General features: G+C 40.7%; 1 protein-coding gene across 2 annotated transcripts in view; it reads left to right on the forward strand.

Annotated features, from left to right (window-relative positions):
- sema6cb (semaphorin 6Cb) overlaps window positions 1-11,786 on the forward strand; it is a 161,286-nt gene that overhangs the window by 18,673 nt on the left and 130,827 nt on the right. The gene's annotated exons all lie outside the window — the stretch shown is intronic.

The raw sequence follows: 11,786 nt of genomic DNA on the forward strand, positions 1-11,786 counted from the left end.
TGAAGTTTTGATTTGGTGGAGGCTTGGAGTCTATGTACACTGATCTTTCAAATGCAGCTTGAAGATTGAATTGAATGTAGTGGGACATTAAGGTTTGCTTTGCGGATACATCTACAAAGACCATTTTAATTAATGGATGTTTTGTGGTAAAACTGCTACTGAAGCAGCTTTTTTTAAATTAGATATCGTCTTCTCAATTACTTATCCAGTCCTTTTAATCAAATGTCAGGAAATAGCTTTTCAATATCTGGCACACTTTTATCAAGAGGTTTTCGCCAACCAAGGACAAACTTTAGTACAAAATTAACTGATGCATTTTAACTGCATATTTGCTGGTTTAACCCCAGGTTACAACTTTTAATTACTCAAACCCCAAGTTAGAGTAGCACAATCATTCTGCTCACTGTTCAGTTTGCAAAGTTGTATTGTTGAATACTATTTTCAAAGCTCTGCAAACAGAGCTTTGAAAATAGGTGAAATGGGGTCTTTCAAGAACGTGCTACCAAGGTTGGATCAGTTGCAGTTATTCCGCATGAGAGATTTCTGTATTTGTGATTCTGTGTTGAAGTCTTTTTCTCGCTAGATTGAATTTGGCGAGGCTCAATTAATAACAGTTGATGAATCTGATGGCTGGTTTGGTAGGGGTTATCTGCTTGCGTTTCCATGTTACAGGGAATCAAATCTACAGTCCTGATTAATTCGTTGAGTCTTATTAAATTGTGAAATCATACCTCAGGATGTGTTTTGTTGAACTTTGACATTAATTGTCGCATATTGAGTCATGTTTTTTTAGAGAGAAATACTCAGAACTACTGTAAACATCTTTTCAATCTTAAGTATGACTTTACATGAAATGTTTTTCTTTATCTTAACCAATGGTCTAAGTATAAGGTGTCATATGCTGCATAGCTTGTGAAGATTTTGGACGACATTCAACTCGTCTACCTACACTATTTAGTGACTGTTTGCTCACAGATGGCACGTAAAGCCCTAGTATATGTTTTTAATGATGTCACCTTTGTTGTCAGGTGGTTCAAGACAGTGGAAAAAAAACCTGCAGAAATGCATTAGAAACCTGTAGAATCTCTGTGAAGTTATTGCGTCTAGTCGGGCATTTCCCTAGTGAGCTTGAATGTGGACAGTAGAGGACAGGGCCAAGGAGCAGCGGTGACAGGATACCTCATGGGGATGGATGGAAACAGATGGCTGGGCAGATGCAGGGCCTGTTGTGACCTTGAATGAATTTAAAGGAAAAACCAGCAAAAACATCTCAAAACCTCTAGTGACAGGAGACAATACAGCGGGAGGAGGGATTGTCTTGAGCTGTTCTGTTGTTAAACATGTTGGTAAGGGCTAGGATTGTATGCTAGTGTTGCATGCAGTTACTTTATTTTTGGTTTGTACCCCTTCAGAGCAAACTTTCCTTATTTCCTTTTAGTCTCACACTGTGGACCATGGTTTTTGTAAACATGAGATTCATGGACTCAAAGCTTTTATCAATTGAAAAAAGTGTTCTTCAACTATCATGCTGCAAAGTTTGGAATCTGCATAATATGACCTCTAAAATTTGGAGTCTGCGCATCATTAGCTCCAAGCACTTTTCCATAGTTGAATAGATATTATCATTCTGATAGCCATTTTCTATTTTATCCATCGCTGATAACATAAGGTATCCCAAAACTGTGAAAAATTGCCTTACTAATTTTATTGCCTGAATGCAAATGGACAGTTTGGTTTAGCCAACAGTTCAAAGCCCACTATTTGATTTACAGTACCATCATAGGGACTAAGAATTGAATGATATTCAATCACCGACATTGTTACGGATTATTTTTTTCCTTTTAACTGAAACATTTCACCTGACATTTAAATCACAACATACAGTTAGTTTCAGATGCTGGTTCAAATTCACTGATAGAAGTTGTCAGACCCGATCTACTGGTCATTGCATCATTTCAAAGTGTTCCAGGGAACTTTTTGGGCATGCCTCCACAGGTCTGCAGCTCACCAGGTGTGTTGTAGTAATTATTTATTGGGTGACACTGACAGGTCAAATAATTGATGCAAAGCCAGAACCAATATCCCAATTGGCTGTTAATGAAAACACTGGTCCAGACTGGTTTCCTCTTGTGGATTGTTGAAAGGAGTGGAACTATTTTTATTTAAGTTCAAGCAAAGTTTACTTGGTCTCTGGCTAAAACAGTAGTGATCCTATTGTCGATACAAGAAGAGATACATTCCTGATGCAATTTAGTCGGCACACTGTGGAGCAAGACCCCACCAGCCTGATATAGTGCTGCCCTATGGGGCTTTGAACTTCCGGCAAAGGGAGAGAGCCATGATCAGAGCTGAAGACTGGATGGTGTGTGGTGGATGGCGGGGGGTGCTGTGTGAGAAATAAGGGGCGCGATGGAAGAGGATAGATGTGTCAGGCGTATAATTGGGGTGAGGAGATCTCTGGGGTGGATAGAGAGGGAAGCTTTATTAAGACCGCTCAAGTCTGATGTTGTGCTAGTTGCATTGCCGCCTTAGCTCTTCCACCGCGCACACACACACGCACACCAACCCACCCATCCAAGCCTATATACGGCCCAATCTCCCACTTCCACAAGGCACTCTGGAACAACAAAGGGATGAAGGGCAAAGTCCTCAAGCTCCCTTCAGTCACTGATAAGACAAAAGACCCCATCACTTGAGAAGCACTGATGGGGAGGCGGGTAGCGTAGCAGTGTTTTGGTTTTGTTTTTCCAAATCAAGGCCACATTGTTACTTGTTAAGTTGCTATAACTTATAGAAAGTGCTGTCGTATTGTATCCTGAGATGCTGTAGTATTTTGAGACTCACTTGCACTACAATAGAACGCGCCATCAATTTGTTCAATAGCTAAACTAACAAGTGACTACTTGACAACCTCCCAGTATTCACACATACTCTTTGTAAAAGAAGACACTGGAAAAAGTCCATTTCTTCTCGCCCAGAATAATACAGATTTCTTTATAAACCATTCCAGTGACGCATTTAGACAGTGTACACTTGAAAAGCACATAATACTCCGCTTTTATAATAGTTTGGTTGAAAGCCAGTGACGCATGCCTTGAGAGTGTATTGAGAGCAGACCATTTATGAAATATTCACAGGCCAAAGTTAGGAGCTTAGATTGGATGAAAGAGGGAAATCTCTTGTTTTGACTCACAGGGGAAAACAAACTTTCCATGGTGACTTCCACCGTGACTGATCGTATCTCTGATGTTGAGATTAGAGGCTTGACTTCTTATTCTAACTACCCTGGGTCCATTCAAATGTTACTATTGAGCCAGTAAAGTTCACCTATCAATAATTGAGACTTTTGTAGACACACACACACACACACACACACACACACACACACACACACAGTGCATACAGGTAGCAGATCGTGAGGAGATACCCACTGCCTTGGTCAAGAAGTGATTTTGACAAAAAGCAGAATCTCCGGAATCGCTGACTCCATTTTTTTAACTGTCTTCCGTCTCACAAAAGAACCAACAATGACTTTGAGTTGAATCAGGAGGCGGGTATGGGAGGAATAAGAGCCCCCCCCCTCCCTCTGTTCTCTGCTGTAAATTGGTTTCTGGTTTCTTCAGAAGTGATGAAAAAGGGTCTAGAGGTCTGTTCTGTGCTTCCTTAGTAGCCTGTTAATCCCCCCACAGCTCCAACCAGAGGGAGAGCTGCCCATGCATAGACACACGGCCCCTTGTGGAAATGGCCGCTTACTCCTCCTCCTCCAGCTCCTTCTCTTCGTCCTCTTTCCACTCCGTCCTGCAGGGGCTTGGCTAATCCGCTGCCTGGCCATGGTGGGGGAGATTGCAGGATTTTTTTTATTTAAGCCTTTAGCTGGCTGGACTTCAAAGTTACAGGGATACTGGGACTTTGAAGGAGGTAGGACTAAAATGAGGTCCACCGCAAAGCTAAGACTGCAAGGGTTTTTTCCACCTATAGTCCCTCTTCTTGTACAGTTCCTGAGGTCAGCTCGGTTGTCTTCAGGGAACGGTTCTGTCGATTGTCGAGACAGGGCCATGGTCTAAGGGTACCAGTTGGTGGAGATATATGCAGAGCCCTTGGGTAAAGATGCAAATTTGCTTTGTTTCATTCTGGCGAAAACTACACAGCATGAAAATATGAGACATTGCAAATAAAAGCGCCTGTTATTCCGCTTTGAAATCATAGGAAATAGACGTTCCTTATAGCTCCAGAGCTTGCCAGATAACCTCACCTTTTCTAGGGGTTCTCTCTTGCTAATAGGGCATACTTTGTTAGATTATTAGGTACATATTGGCAATATAGGCTGCAAAATGAGGCTGTGAACGTAAATTGTTGCCCACAAACATTATGCTTCCTGTAACTAGTTCTAAAACTTAAAGCAGGATTATCTGCATAAAACTAGGACAATTAATCAGGATATGAGCGGCAAAATTAATTAATCCAAACCTTTTCATAAAGTGGGTGCAGAGACCTATTGTTTTCTGAAATAAGTACTTGCAAGCAAATGCGTTTTGAATTTCACCCTTCTCATCTCGCCATTTAAGCAATTCTAATCAATCATCTAAGGCCGGCCGTGATTACAGTGAAAGTATGATTGTGAATTTCTTGGTCTTCGAACTTACATTGCTTGTGCAAAAGGCAATTACTTTTAAGTGCTGAAACTTTTTGATTTTCAGAACCAGTGCAGTCAATATGCCGTGACTCAGTCAGACCGCGAGGCACTCGACTACACATTCTAGCATGTGAGTGTGAGATGTCAATAAACCATTAAGAGCTTCACCCCTCTGTAACCCTCTCTAAAAGTTAGTTGTAGTTGTAGTTTAAAAAGGAGGATTTTGTCATTTACTATGGCTTGCTTATGGTAGCTGTGATTTTGAGTTCTGTCTTATTCCCTTCAATTGATGTCATAAGTACCTGGACCACTTACTTAAATGGGTTTATAGATTATATCACTGTGCTCTTTGTAGTCACTCTATCAGTTTGTTTTTGTCGCCTAAAAGTTAACTTGGTTTTAGCCTCCGACGAATGGCTTGTAAAAAAAAAAGAAAGAAAGTTCCAGGCAATGTCCATGAGCACAATCTGTGAAGGGAAATAGGCCTTATTTTCTTAATTTCTTTCTAGTTGATTGATTAATAATTTAGTCTATATGATGTAATAATGAGAAATACCCATCAAAGACATCACATCCCAGTTTTGGTGGAGATGTCTTTCAGTTGCTTGTTGTGTCAAAATGAACAGTGCAAAATCAAAAGGTATTAAACAACGCACACTGATGGAACATGGCAGTGATAATTTGAGAATTTGTCACAATTATGCAAACCGACTAATACACTATTTATTTATTTATTTCAGGACAATGCACACTAATGAACATGTACAGCAGTACACGTTAATATGCCAGATTGTAGCCCGGGGGCTAGTTCCCATCTGTAGTCCATTAGGCAGGTTGATAATACAATACAAATGACAAATATATTCAATAGAAACCTTTTTATATAAAAACACAGAGAAACAGAAAGAAAGAAAAGAAAGACATGTTGCAGTTGCTTTACCAACCGATGCATGTTGCGACCAACTGGAGCTGATGATGACTCATGAATCGATACGTCAATCAATAAAATGTATCTACAGTTGGTTTAATAAATGATTAACTATTCAAGTTGCTGTTTCAACCTAAATGCCAAACATGGTGTGTTCAGCTTCTAAAATGTGAGGATTTAATGGTTTTCATTTTCATCTCTAATAAAAGTAATATATTATCCTGGGCTGTGGGAAATTACAAAGGGATATTTTTATCATGACAAACCCATTTATTGAGAAAGTAATCAAAAGATTGATCAATGACAATAATTGTTATGGCCCTACAACAGATTGAGTATTTCCTGTATAGGCTTCTTTCAGTCAACTCTTATCTCCCAGAGAGCAGTGAAGACAATGTTAAAACGGACTCTATTGACCATAAAGCTGGTGGTTTATCGGTGCATTTTATGATGTTTGTGGTTATTGATCAGAAGAAGCGGCCAGTGTAGCATCCATACCCATTTCAGAAGCCCTTTTCCCCCTCATATACCCCTCTGAAAGACCTAGGCGGATTTTTCCTGCAAAGATTCAGGTTGTTTTTCGTCACCCACCACCACAATTTATTTCACTCTGAACATGATTTTATGGAGCTGGTTTTGATATGGAGCAGTTCTATCATATTAGCTTCCCGTGAGCTTTTTCACATTTCTTTTTTTTCCTTGCCAATCTGCTGTTTGTGTTTTGCAGCAGAAAATGAGGCTGTTTTATCTACGAGGCTCTCTCTTATTTCTTTCTAATTGATGTTTACAAATTCCCTAGGTACGGCATTAAGGAAGATTGCTGTATTAATTGCCGACGCACGCTTATCTAAAATGGGTCATTTTTCGAGCTGTTTGCTGGAATGTAAATGTGCTGAGCGGCTGACAAGTGAAAAATGTATTAAACCCTGCTTTAAAGGAATCAGTATGACTTTCTGTGATTTTTGTATAGCTATTACAGTCACATTAGGTTATTTGGACATTATTTTTTTATAAGACATATCAACACATTGAGGGCACAGGGTTGAGTTCCAACATTTTGAAATATAATTGTGTGCTACAGTATGACAGGGATTTTAGTTATTGAATAATCTGCGTTATTTTTGGATTGTTTAGAAATTCTGGAAAACAAAAAGCCCATTGCAATAACCAAGACGCCAAGGCAAAATACTCAAATTGATTGTTTTGTCTGACTAATAGTGTAAAACCTTATTATTACGAACACTTGTTCAGTTTACAATTAATCCCACTGGAGCACATGTCTATTTGTGATATACAGATAAAACTGATTTGATTTGAAAATTATTTTTAAACCTAAGAAAAAAAAAAGCAAATCCCAAATGTCAGAAGCTGGAAGCAGAGTATTAGCATTTTTCCTCTGATACATTCCCTACTTATCAACTATTTATTTCCTATCATGGGCGTAATGGATTGATCGACTCAATGCGTCATCACTAATTTGGTCCCTACGGGCACGCGAGCAACGTGGCTTATAAATGGTTTTACCCATAAATGAGAATTCTGCAATGCGATTGTAAAACATGCCATCAACTGGCATTTAAAGGATTCAAATTCATGGAAATACATTCTAAGCCCTGCGGGGTCCTTCGTTTCCACCCCCATTTAATGTATATTTATATCCCTATGAACCTATAAATAACCGGATACTTTTTCATTTCTTTTTGCAATGAATGCAATTATCTTGATGCCTTTTTTCTTCCACCGGAGCCAGCCTGACTAGAATTAAGCGGCTCTTTATCATGACTCTCAGCCCGGTAACTCTACACTATGTGACTGACCGTTGATAGATGACTTCTCTATGGTAGCCGACACAGGTGAACACCTTCACTAAATCTCTTTCCCTGCCCCTAACTCCCACCATTTTCAATAATATCGACCGTCTTTTACCTCCTGTACGCGTGTGGGGGTGTTTTGGAATTTGTTCGTCTTCAGTCATGCCTTCTCAGTGGGCCTCAACCCTGCACTCAATACCAGATATCGTGCCAAACTGTTGGATACAGAACCAGATAAGTCATTCCAGAGATGCCAGTCGTACGCCACGTTTCTCGAACACAAATCGGTGAATATCTCCTCACAATCCACTACTTGTACTGTGTGTGTGAATAAAAAAAAAAAATCTGGTTACCATCGCTTAACCTTGTTCACTTTTTTGTAAATGTTCACCTCTTATAGTTAGCAACATGCCCATTTACAGAATCTAGGCTGTGTATTAACACTGGATTGTTTTTTTTTTTTTGCTTCACACTTTCAGGTAGTTGATTGTGATATATTCACTGATATTGAAATAAATATATATTTTTGAGAACAAGCGCTCACACGAATCTCTGACTCCACCGTAAAGCGCCCTCCTTATAAGCACAAACTGTGGGATAAAGATGCCATTCCTGCCGTTCGTTCGTACCTTTTTTTATTTTGATCAAATAGTTATTAATGTATAATATATACAAAAACATACAAACAACAACAACAAAGACATTAGACATACCTGCAAACTCCCCCTCACAACCCTCCCACCCGTAGGACTTGCAGACAAATAATACGTAATAGTAATAATTTAACACTTGGTTTTGCACCATGTGTTCCATGCGTTTGTTCGTAGCCTGAGCTCCTCCACACACCTTGAGTAGGGGGTTTATCTGTTGAGAGGTCTGGGTTAAGCGCTCTCCTCATAATCACACGGGAGTCTCTCTGTGAGATCACGGGGATGAGAGTTGGCGGACGGGACGAGAAGATGAAGCAGTTGAACGGATGAAGAAGGTGATTACTGAGGGCCGGCTTCACAGAGAGTGACACAGGGAAGGCAAGATGATGGATTCTTTCTTTGTGGTACAGCACAGCACTTTTCAGACACACACACACACACACACACACACACACACACACTACATCTATCTTTGTGAGGACATTCATTGACATAACGCATTCCCTATAGCCTCTTACCCTAACGCTAACCATCAAAACTAAATGCCTAACCCCGACCCTCACACTTACCCTTACCTAAACTTAATTCATACCTGAGCCTTAAAACCAAGTCTTAACCCTCAAACAGCCCTTTGAAGAAGTGAGGACCGGGCAAAATGTGCTCACTTTCCAAAAAAGTTCTCACTCCGATCGTTAAAAGCAAAAACTGGTCCTCACAAAGATGCTTACAAGAACACACAGACACACACACACACAGACACACACACACACAGACACACACACACACACACAGACACACACACACACAGACACACACACACACGCACACGCACACGCACACACACACACACACACTTATACCAGTCCTTTCTTTCCTGTTTGCGTTTATTTTCAATCACTCCTCTAGCAGCCTCATCTTGCTCCCCTATGATTTGCCCTGTCCTCCCTTGTGGTCCTTTTCACCTGTCTTCATCACTTCACTCTCCCTCTGTCTCCACCAGAGCTTTGATTGAGGAACACTGAGCACCAATGATCCTATCTCATCCCTATTCATAGACATTCACACAGCAGTTCTCCTCTCTCTCTCTCTCTCTCTCTCTCTCTCTGTCTCTCTCTCCCTCTCTCTCTCTCTCTCTCCCTCTCTCTCTCTCTCGTCCCCAACACACACACCCTTTCCCCGGGCCCTTACACACATCACCCAGCCATCCTGCCGTCTTTTGCTTTTATACCTCCTTTGTTTCACACGTTTTGTTCGGCTTTTAAGTCCCCTCCTTTTTAACTTCTCCTACTGCCTGGAAAAAAAAAAAGTTGACATGGCATCACAAGCAAAAAAGGGCTGGGTAAGCTTTTTAGAGCCAGTCACGGTGCACCATTCTCTCCCCGTCGTAATTACTGCTGAAACAAGCAGCTCTGGGAAGTTTTTGAGCGCCGGTGGACCCGTCATTACTGACAATCTCACAAGCCCTTTATCTGCCATAGCTAAGACGCGGCTCTCGCTCTCACCGCGGGGCTGTGATGATTGGCTTAGTGAGGCTAGGGGGGAGAGAGGGGAGAAAAAAATGGGATGATCAGAGAAAAGGAGCAGCGTGCAATTTAATTTTTTTTTTTTTTTTTTTTTTTTTTACAAGTGTGAGAGAAGTATATAGCGCCGTATAGCTGAAGCGCCCCTAGACTGAAAAAGTGTTTCAAATACCCCGGAAAAGCCACTCCAAAGCCCTGCCAAACAGCCCATCTCGGTTTCCATGGCAATTTGACACACTCCAGTTTTTCCCAAGTGGAGAACTTTAAATCTATTACACTCACCCCCGTCAAGCATGAGGCGTTCTGCTGATGTGGCGTCCAGTGCTTGTGGCTCCGAGCTGACTGTCAACACCCAGGGATTGTTCATTCAGACCCTGCAGATCAACTCGTCAACACTCTGGTCTTTTCTGCTCTGGAGATGACACAAGTCATTTGCTGTTCTTAAAAGCGTGTTTGAGTCTGCTCACCACCTTGTCCGGCTAATAAGCATATATTTTCCCATACCTACTGTATTCTGTGTCTTATAGAAGTAGCTTGTGTGTAAGTGTGTTTTTGGAAGCGATTCGTAGTCCTATATGCAACGTATGCAAGTGATATCACGTAAGAATTTTTATGGTTAAATAATCAAACTAAATCAATAATATTAGACAAAAAATCTAATTATGTTTAGTATTTTTATGTTTCAAATTCCTGTTGTTTTTTGTCAATGTTATTGCTTTCAACAATCTGATAAATTTAAATCCAAATCCAAGGGGCCAACGATCTTTAAAATCGTTCCAAAAACTAATTCTGAGGAAATGATACATTTCCTTCTGGCGCTGTAATGACTCACCAAATGTTAGCACAGTCGGTGGCTATCAATCCGTAGCGGGTAACCCAAAGACTCCGGAAATGTTCTCTGCTGCGGACCGACCAACTGTTATCACCAGGCATCCACTGTACCTTCTGTGCCTAGTATTTGTGCTTCAGTGTTCCATGAAATAGCTTGGCTAGATTTTTTTTGTGTGTGTGTGTGTGTGTGTGTGTGTGTGTGTGTGTGTGTGTGTGTGTGTGTGTGTGTGTGTGTGTGTGTGTGTGTGTGTGTGTGTGTGTGTGTGTGTGTGTGTGTGTGTGTGTGTGTGTGTGTGTGTGTGTGTGTGTGTGTGTGTGTGTGTGTGTGTGTGTGTGTGTGTGTGACTGAGTTTGTGTGTGTGACTGAGTTTGTGTGTGTGCTTCAATTCAGTTCCAACCAGACATTGCGCTGCTAAAAAAGAGAGATGGGATAATACTGTTGGCACTGAGCATCTTTGACCCAGCAGGTGGGAACAGGTGTCATAACCCACCTGCCTGGCTGAAAGGTGGAAACAAACTGATTCTTAATGCAACCGAATCAGCATTTAATGTGCATTTTATTTTTCCCATTCACTAAGTTTTTGGAAGCTTTTGTATCTAAAAAGAAAGCAAGCAATCCAACAAATGTATTTATATAGCACATTTATACACTAAGTCAATTCAAAGTGCTTTATTATTGAATATATTTGAGACTGAGTTTCTCACACATTTGTCACGGATGGTTGATTGTAGTTCCAACTGCAGCGTATACCTAAGAATTTGCGTGGGGACTCTCCTTATTGTAATGTGTACATATTGTTATAACTTTTTCTATAACATTTTTTGACCCTTAAACAATATACAGAACATTTTTACAACATGAACACACACACACACACACACACACACACACACACACACACACACACACACACACACACACACACACACACACACACACAGAGGCATACATTTAGTATAGTCAGTCTTTTGTCTTGTTTTTCTAGCCTATCGAAATTTGAATTTTTCAAATCAGTTTTGCATCCTCACAAATAACTTTTATCCATATAAAATGAACAGTACAGGGATTGTATATCGTTTTTTAACATAGTCCCCCACTTTTAGGAGCTGTGATGTTCATGAACAAGTAAATCTAAGTGTCCTACACACAGACGTCAGACAGTTGGCGTTCTCGAGGGCTCTGACGGGCTTTTATTGTGTTAAATTCTGGCCTGTCTTGGAGGCTTATTGTCCTCAGTCTGGGCTTCCACCATAGAAACACATTATCACTCCATTGAGGTGACGACTCAGCCAGCGAATGACATAGCACGTTGACTCTGGCTATACACGTTTTGTCGTTGCCTAACATTTAGGATCATTGTCTTGATTTGTATGCCTTTTATAGTAGTGGATTAGTTTCAAAAAAGGGTCTTC

Source organism: Ammodytes marinus (assembly GCF_949987685.1).
Source record: "Ammodytes marinus genome assembly, chromosome: 13".
Classification (NCBI taxonomy): Eukaryota; Metazoa; Chordata; class Actinopteri; order Uranoscopiformes; family Ammodytidae; genus Ammodytes; species Ammodytes marinus.